Genomic DNA, 6,932 nt, shown 5'->3' on the forward strand with positions numbered 1-6,932 from the left:
GAGCAGAGAGGTGCAGAGAGGAGCAGAGAGGAGCAGAGAGGAGCAGAGAGGTGCAGAGAGGTGCAGAGAGGTGCAGAGAGGTGCAGAGAGGTGCAGACAGGCTCGTGTTTGCGCGGTTAGCCTCTGACTTTGGCTCAGGTTTGGTGAGGGCACACTCTTCCCAGAAGCCCGGAGACGCGCGCTTTACGCGCCGTGCCATTTACGCACGTCCGTTAGAGGGTCACCCTCCCWTTTCTTTCCTTTTTTATGTTTATATTTCTAATTTTTCCACATTTTCTTCACTCTACAATGTTTACAGACTTAAAGAGCGAGATAGTATCTAAGAATTTATGAATATCACTTCAATTATTGTAGGAAAACTGTTAAAGAAACTTCCAGTTTAAAATAAGAATGTTACCATGAAGATACACTTTTCTTCATCCAGCTGGTATTTGCTCAAACTTAAAGAAAAAACGTTTTTTTCTAGACTTTTAACAACAATATGCTACTTGTGTGAATTACAAATTAAATTTAAAAGAGAACTTTTCAAAATGACATTTTTTAAACTTTATCTGCAGTCCTAATAAACGCTCCTGATGTAGAATCTAATTTAGATCACTGAGTCCCTTTTTCATCATCCTTTAAAGAGAAATCAGCTCCAGATCCACATGAGGAAACTTGAAAACATCCTTGTGTTCAGAAACCCCTGGGCTGAAAGGAGCTGCAGCATCACAGAGCAAAAACACAAAAACACACAAACACACAGGAGATGTTGGCGTGAGTCTGAGAGGCTGTTTAATGCACCTTTTCTATTCCAGCATGCCTTCACACACGACCTTGTGAGACTCATATTAAAGTCTAATTCTGAAGCTCAGAGTGGAGTAATTGCTCTTTTGGTGCTGTGAGAGCAAACAGACAGCAGTTATGAATGAAGACATGCAGATATAATTGGCAGAAATGCGGCTCTTTGAAAGAACGACCACACGTTGCTGTAAAATATGCAGAACGGTTGCCTTTTCAGCTGTCATAGAACCAGATACCAGAGAGGGGATAATAGGCTTAACGCACTTGTTGGATTGGTTCTGGGGMTTTTTTTTTAATCATTTTATTTCTGCTCCACTGTAACCCAGAAGCTCTGTGTCTAATGGTAGTGAAAAGAATAGTGGTCTCCTCACCAGACCATGGATCTGAGAACATGACATCCCTCAGCAGGAGATCTTTGGTGATTCATCAACTGTGACTTAGATAAATTAGAGTGCAATTAATAAATTAACTAAACTTTATTATGCAATGAAGCAGCAATTAATAATCATATAAGCCCACTTTGCGTTATAAATCTGAGGGGTTTTTTTCTGCAGCCTTCCAGTTCTCAGACGGGGTTAGGTCTCCAGGGATCTTCTGCAAACGATGACTATTAATACAAGGTGTCACTCCGGTTGTTTGTGTGATTAATTGTGTGTTTCAAATGCTAATTCTCTGCATTTAAGTGAAGGGTTATAAATAATCTAAACCATCTCAGTTATATAATTGACAACTTGAGAAATAGTTTTTTTTTTGGCATCAGTTTGTTATTTTCATCAGCAAAGCTCAGTAAGATATAAAGGATTCAGACGGTGGTGTTTTTWACACTCAGGGTTATTAACTGGATTAGCATAAAGAAGCTTGTGTTTTATTTTTACATTAAAAAGGATTTTCTTTATTATTATGCCTGTTTGCTTCGTAAGATTTCAGTTTGACAAGTTGAGTTTTGCAGTTTATGATCGTAAGAAAGGAAACAAACAGATTTCTGTCAAATATTTGAGGTTTTTGACTCAAAACAATAAAAAGTCATTTCTGTTAATCAAATGAACTTATTAATAAAACTGGTTCAACTTTATGAAAGCAGCAAAGACGCAGAAACAAATGCAACTCTGGTGCAAACATGAAGGAAGAGAAAAGCAAACAAACTCGTTCATCTGTTCATTTTCTGAAGCCGTTTTGTGTTCTGGCTGGTGAGGAAGCTGCAGCCATCAGCAGGTCAGCAGGTTAGGGGTTAAAAAAATAAAACGTGTGTAAAGATCGACCCTAAAAGATTCAAATACTCACATCTGTTATGCATAAAACACACATCCATTTCTCTACAACCCTTTACTCCACACAACAATGAAACTGTGCATCAGCAGAGCAGCGTGACACCTGGGAGGGGTGGGGTTAATTAGGGGGTCCTCTCTTCTAACAATATGAGTAACTACCAACAGAGGAATGAAGTGCTCTCCAACAGAGCGCTGAACTCAGCCGCTCCGGTGGACTGACGACAGCTTCTCCCCACAATTATTTCAAGAACCCTCCACTTTTCCCTGAAACTCACTTTTTTACATTTACTCAAAATGCAGCTTAAATATTCTGAATAAAATACAAACAGGAGCAAAGAGCTCAGAAAAAAGAAAAGAACGAAGTAGAAAAGACTCGGCTCTTRTCCACACAAATGTTCTGCTTCAGGTGTGAGCCTCTCTGTGGCCGGAGGAGACAGAGCTGCTTCATTCTCAGCCTGATGGCTTTCTGTACCAAAAATATAAAAAAATCCCCCCCCCCCACACACACACACACACACACACTCGTGCCTGAGAACTAAACCTGAAGCCCTGCAGCTGCTCGCAGACTGTCGCTGTGTGCAGATTCAGTTTCTGTGAAGACGCTCGTTCAGAATCAAAAAAAGGTCTAAATGTCACGACTGTGTGCGCAGAGAACTCATTTGTTACACAAGTAAAACAGAAAAACCTGCAAATTACTGAGGAAATGACAAATGCAGGGTGAAAGCTGAGCGATGAATTGTTTCACTCAAATTTGCTGGAAAACCTTAAACTGAAGCGAAAAATTCTAATGAATTAAAACGATGGGTAAAAGCTGCAACTAGCAAAACACTCAAAAATATCCTAAGTTAATAAAAAAAAACTAAAAGCAGCAAAATACCAGCATAGAGCTAACTGTTAGCTAATAGGTCCAAGTACAAACAACAACCACCACTAAAAAAAGGYCATATCAGCAGAAAAGCAGCTTCAGGTTTTCCTGAAACACCAGATGAGAGTTTTGTGCATCGACACACAAACATGAAGGTTTGTGTGTCCGGATAAAAGTGACGACGGTTCTGAGCTCAGCCGACCCGCTCGTCTGCTCTGAGCTGTCACAAACCCTCAGGTTCATGTTTCTTACGTACCTGTCGTCCTCACAGGGTCCGCCACCTCGACGTCCACTCTCGTCCCAAACTGAGCAGAAACGGCTCTTCAAACCTGGATAGATAGATAGATAAATAAATAAATAAATAAATAAATAAATAAGACTGATTTTGATATTGCTAATAATGCCAACAGTCACAAATCCTGAACTTTCATGCTCCTTCTTAACTGAAAAGACAAAAGTTCCTCGTTTGTCACATTTCTGTTGGGAGATTTTGGAAATGTTTTAGTGAAAGTTTGTCTGCAGCTTTTCTGTGCTGAAATGTTCACACCCACAAAAAACAAACAATAAAAAAAAATAAATAAGTGGGTATTTGTGATCCTCTCTTGTTGGACGTGAAACAGATGTAAATGGAGCTGAGATGTAAAAACTGTAGCTTTTAGAAACCCAGACTTCCAGTTAGTCCTTTATTTCACAAAACAAGAATTTATTTAAAACATCAGCCTGAGCACATCAACACTTAAAGTACCTGAAACATACATCATTCAAATAAAAAAGTCAAAAGGAAACATCTTTATATTGAAGAAACTTGAAACAATACTTAGAATTTCACTCATTTTGACACATAACTGGCATACTTTGAATTTGGCTGAAAAGTGAAACAGGAAGTGACATCAAAGGGGAACTCTAGGAAAATACAAACTCTGGTCTTTATTTATTGAAACACTATTTGAGCTTTAACTCTTCCTCTCTCTGATAGTGACTCAATCTAAAGAAACATTTTTGTTTCTAGCCTGTTAGCTGTAGCAATGCTCTCTTCACCTGCAGGAAAACCCCTTTGACATCACTTCCTGTTGCTTCACATGCAAACATCTCAACAACTGTTCATCTCAGTGGCGTGAAATTTATTTTTGCAATTATTAATGTTATCTTTCCAAAAATGAATTAATATTTATTACAAAAATTTGATGTCACAGGCACTTTAAAAGTGAAATATGAGAGGGCAACAAAATGRGTTCATTCTCCAAAACAGCCTAACTTTTTAAAAGGTTCTTTAGTCTCTTTAAAAGCAGATTAAATCAAAAAGTGTTGAGATAAGGTGTATGAGGAAGCAAACYGAAATAAATCAGTTACAACAAGAATATGTCTCATATGTCTTAAGTATTTCATTATGAATCAAATTAACAATAAAGAGAATTCATTTTGTCCATTTAGTGCAGCTGATCTCCTTTTATTTGTTTTTCCAAATTTGTTTCATCCCAGCATGAAAGCATCATTTAAACCTGAGGCTCTGAGCAGGACTCACCTGCCTTTGGGCTAAAACTGCTTAAATTACGTTTCAACACAGCCTGAATGACCCCAAAGGTTCATCTGACCCCCCTCAGACCACCCGGCTCATCCTAACCTCAGCCTTAAAGCAGCTGAGACAGACAGAAAGCCCACTTCCTTAAACACTGACAGCCCCTCATAGTGAAGCAGAGCCGTCCTGAGACAGGAAGCACTAAATCAAAAGCAGAACAATTTATTGTGGCGTCGCTCCTTCAGAGACAAAAACACTGGAGGTTGGTTCAGGGGGGCTGGATTTCAGCCCACAGCTGAGAGGAGAACGAGTCGCAGGCTCCGGTGGAACGAGGGGGTGGAACTCCCAGGAGGGCTTCATAAAGATGCGCCTGACTTTCACATGAATTAGTAAGAAAAGGGAAAATCCTCACTTTAATTTCACAGCTGACAGCGGCGCACGTTCTTTAAATGTGGGGTAAAAATTCAATCAGCCAGGAAGAGAGTCAACATCGAGTGGAGCTCCCATCGTTTCAACATCAGTTGGCATCTCAGCGATATTAGAAAGGGCTGTCTGGGGCCGGGGGGGGGGGGGGGCTGTCAGAGGAAGACAAGGAGCAGAGACTCTCAGGCTCCTGACCTCATGGCAGTGTGGCTAAAAACTGCTCCGACCCGCCAGAATAAAAGCAGCAAGAGAGGAGAGGAGAGGAGGAGAGGAGGAGAGGAGAGGAGAGGAGAGGAGAGGAGGGGAGAGCCCATTTCTGTTCTCAGATCTGACGATCTGTAAACAGTCAGTTCTACCTGAGAGAGCAGCAGGTCAGAGACCACTGAGCTGCACTGATTCTGAGGGGGAGCGGGTCCAGAGAAGACCTGCTGAGGGGGCTTCACAGGACGGTTAGATTAAACTTACTTATTGCAACGTCAAAAAGACCAGTCAAATAAATAAATACAGAGAAAATCAGTAACCTTTACGATCAAAAGACTCATTTCTGCTCCTTGACTCACTGATAAAATGTGTCGAGTCGCAAAACAAGCAACAACTGATCATCAACTGGTGGTCTGTGGGCCTTTTCAGGAGCCTTTACGTCCAGTGGTGACATTATAAAACAAAGACTACTTATTTTTACACTTCAGGACAAATGAAAAGACCAGATTCATGTAAACAAGAAAAATACTGTATATAGTTTATACTGAACTTCATATAAAACTATTCAGGTATAATTCTTCTGTAATCTTTAAGGTCTTTAAAGGTAACACTGATCAATTTGAGAGAATGATCATAGAAATAAGTTGGAATATTTCAGTAAACAGGCTAACATAAGCTAACATGTTTTACTTTTCGTAGTTTTGATCACATATTTGCGTACAAATTGATTTCTGTTGCGACTATAAAAAATTTATTCTGAAAAGTTTGGTCACATTTTCAAAGAGCCGCTGCAGAGGGGCCCCGGAGCCACAGGTTGCAGACCCCCATCTTAAACCGACGGCTGATGTGTCCTTAAATAAACCTAAATCTTGATATATTGCTGCGTATTTATACTCTGATTTGTTGACTAAAACATGCAGATAAGTCCTTTGTTTACCAGAGGTGTGTAAAGTACAAGGAAAAGTAAATATATCTTAAACAGAAAATGACTTTGGTAAAATGATTTTCACTGATAAAAACTGCTCACAATAATCAAGAAAAAGTAACCAGTTCCACTAAACTGAGTTAACATAACTTTAAAAAATAAAAGTGCAAAAACAGCTCCTGTCATGAGTCATYTTTTAATTTGTAACAAGCTGCTCAATTTCAAAGTAAAAAGATATTTATGTTTTGAATGTAACAAACTAAAAGTAAAACAATTAAAAAAAGGTAAAATTACAAATCCTCAAAAAAAAAATAGAAAAACACTGCTAAAGTACTGCAACAAAGTAAATCTACTTCATTGTTTACAAGTGTGTACCCACATTTTAAATATATATCAATTTATTTAGAAAAAAAAACACTGGAGTGAAGCTTTTCAGACTTTAGTTTGATAAAGTTCAGGATAACCTTTAGGTTTTATTTCATCGTTTGCAACGAGAACCTTTCAAAGTAATGGAAGAGAAGATTTGGGCTGAGTGCAGAGAGAATGTGCTGCTGAAGAATAATGTTCAGTAATTATTTTTAAAAGGACTGCAGCAAGAAAAAAAAACACTTTTTACAGTGATTCTGTTTTTACAGGTTTGTTTTCCATTTATCAAACATCTGTGGTTTTAATCTGTGGTTCTGTCAGAAACAAATCTCTGCAGCGTCATTRAAACCTCTCCATCACGAGTTGAAACGTATTTTCAACAAATACAACCTCCACTGCTGAGGGCTTTAATTTAAAGTGTGATTTAATAAAGGGTCAGTTAACATCATGAAAAAAAACTATGCTTTTGTTCATCTGCTGACATTTCCAGATTGAGTTTAATCCATTTGTAACTCTGGGCCTCATGCAAGAACCGTTCGTACGCACAGATTTGTTCTTAAGTTGTGCGTACGAGTGATTTAGGAG

At 38.8% G+C, this 6,932-nt stretch overlaps 1 long non-coding RNA gene across 2 annotated transcripts in view; it reads right to left on the reverse strand.

Annotated features, from left to right (window-relative positions):
• LOC106527246 (uncharacterized) overlaps positions 1–6,932 on the reverse strand; it is a 116,625-nt gene that overhangs the window by 104,516 nt on the left and 5,177 nt on the right. For both annotated transcript variants that reach the window (XR_001311360.1, XR_001311359.1), the window contains exon 2: positions 3,173–3,245. This is a non-coding gene — a long non-coding RNA (uncharacterized LOC106527246). The remainder of the gene's footprint in view (positions 1–3,172; positions 3,246–6,932) is intronic.

The sequence above is a fragment of the Austrofundulus limnaeus genome, unplaced genomic scaffold (genome assembly GCF_001266775.1).
Source record: "Austrofundulus limnaeus strain Quisiro unplaced genomic scaffold, Austrofundulus_limnaeus-1.0 Scaffold4, whole genome shotgun sequence".
NCBI lineage: Eukaryota > Metazoa > Chordata > Actinopteri > Cyprinodontiformes > Rivulidae > Austrofundulus > Austrofundulus limnaeus.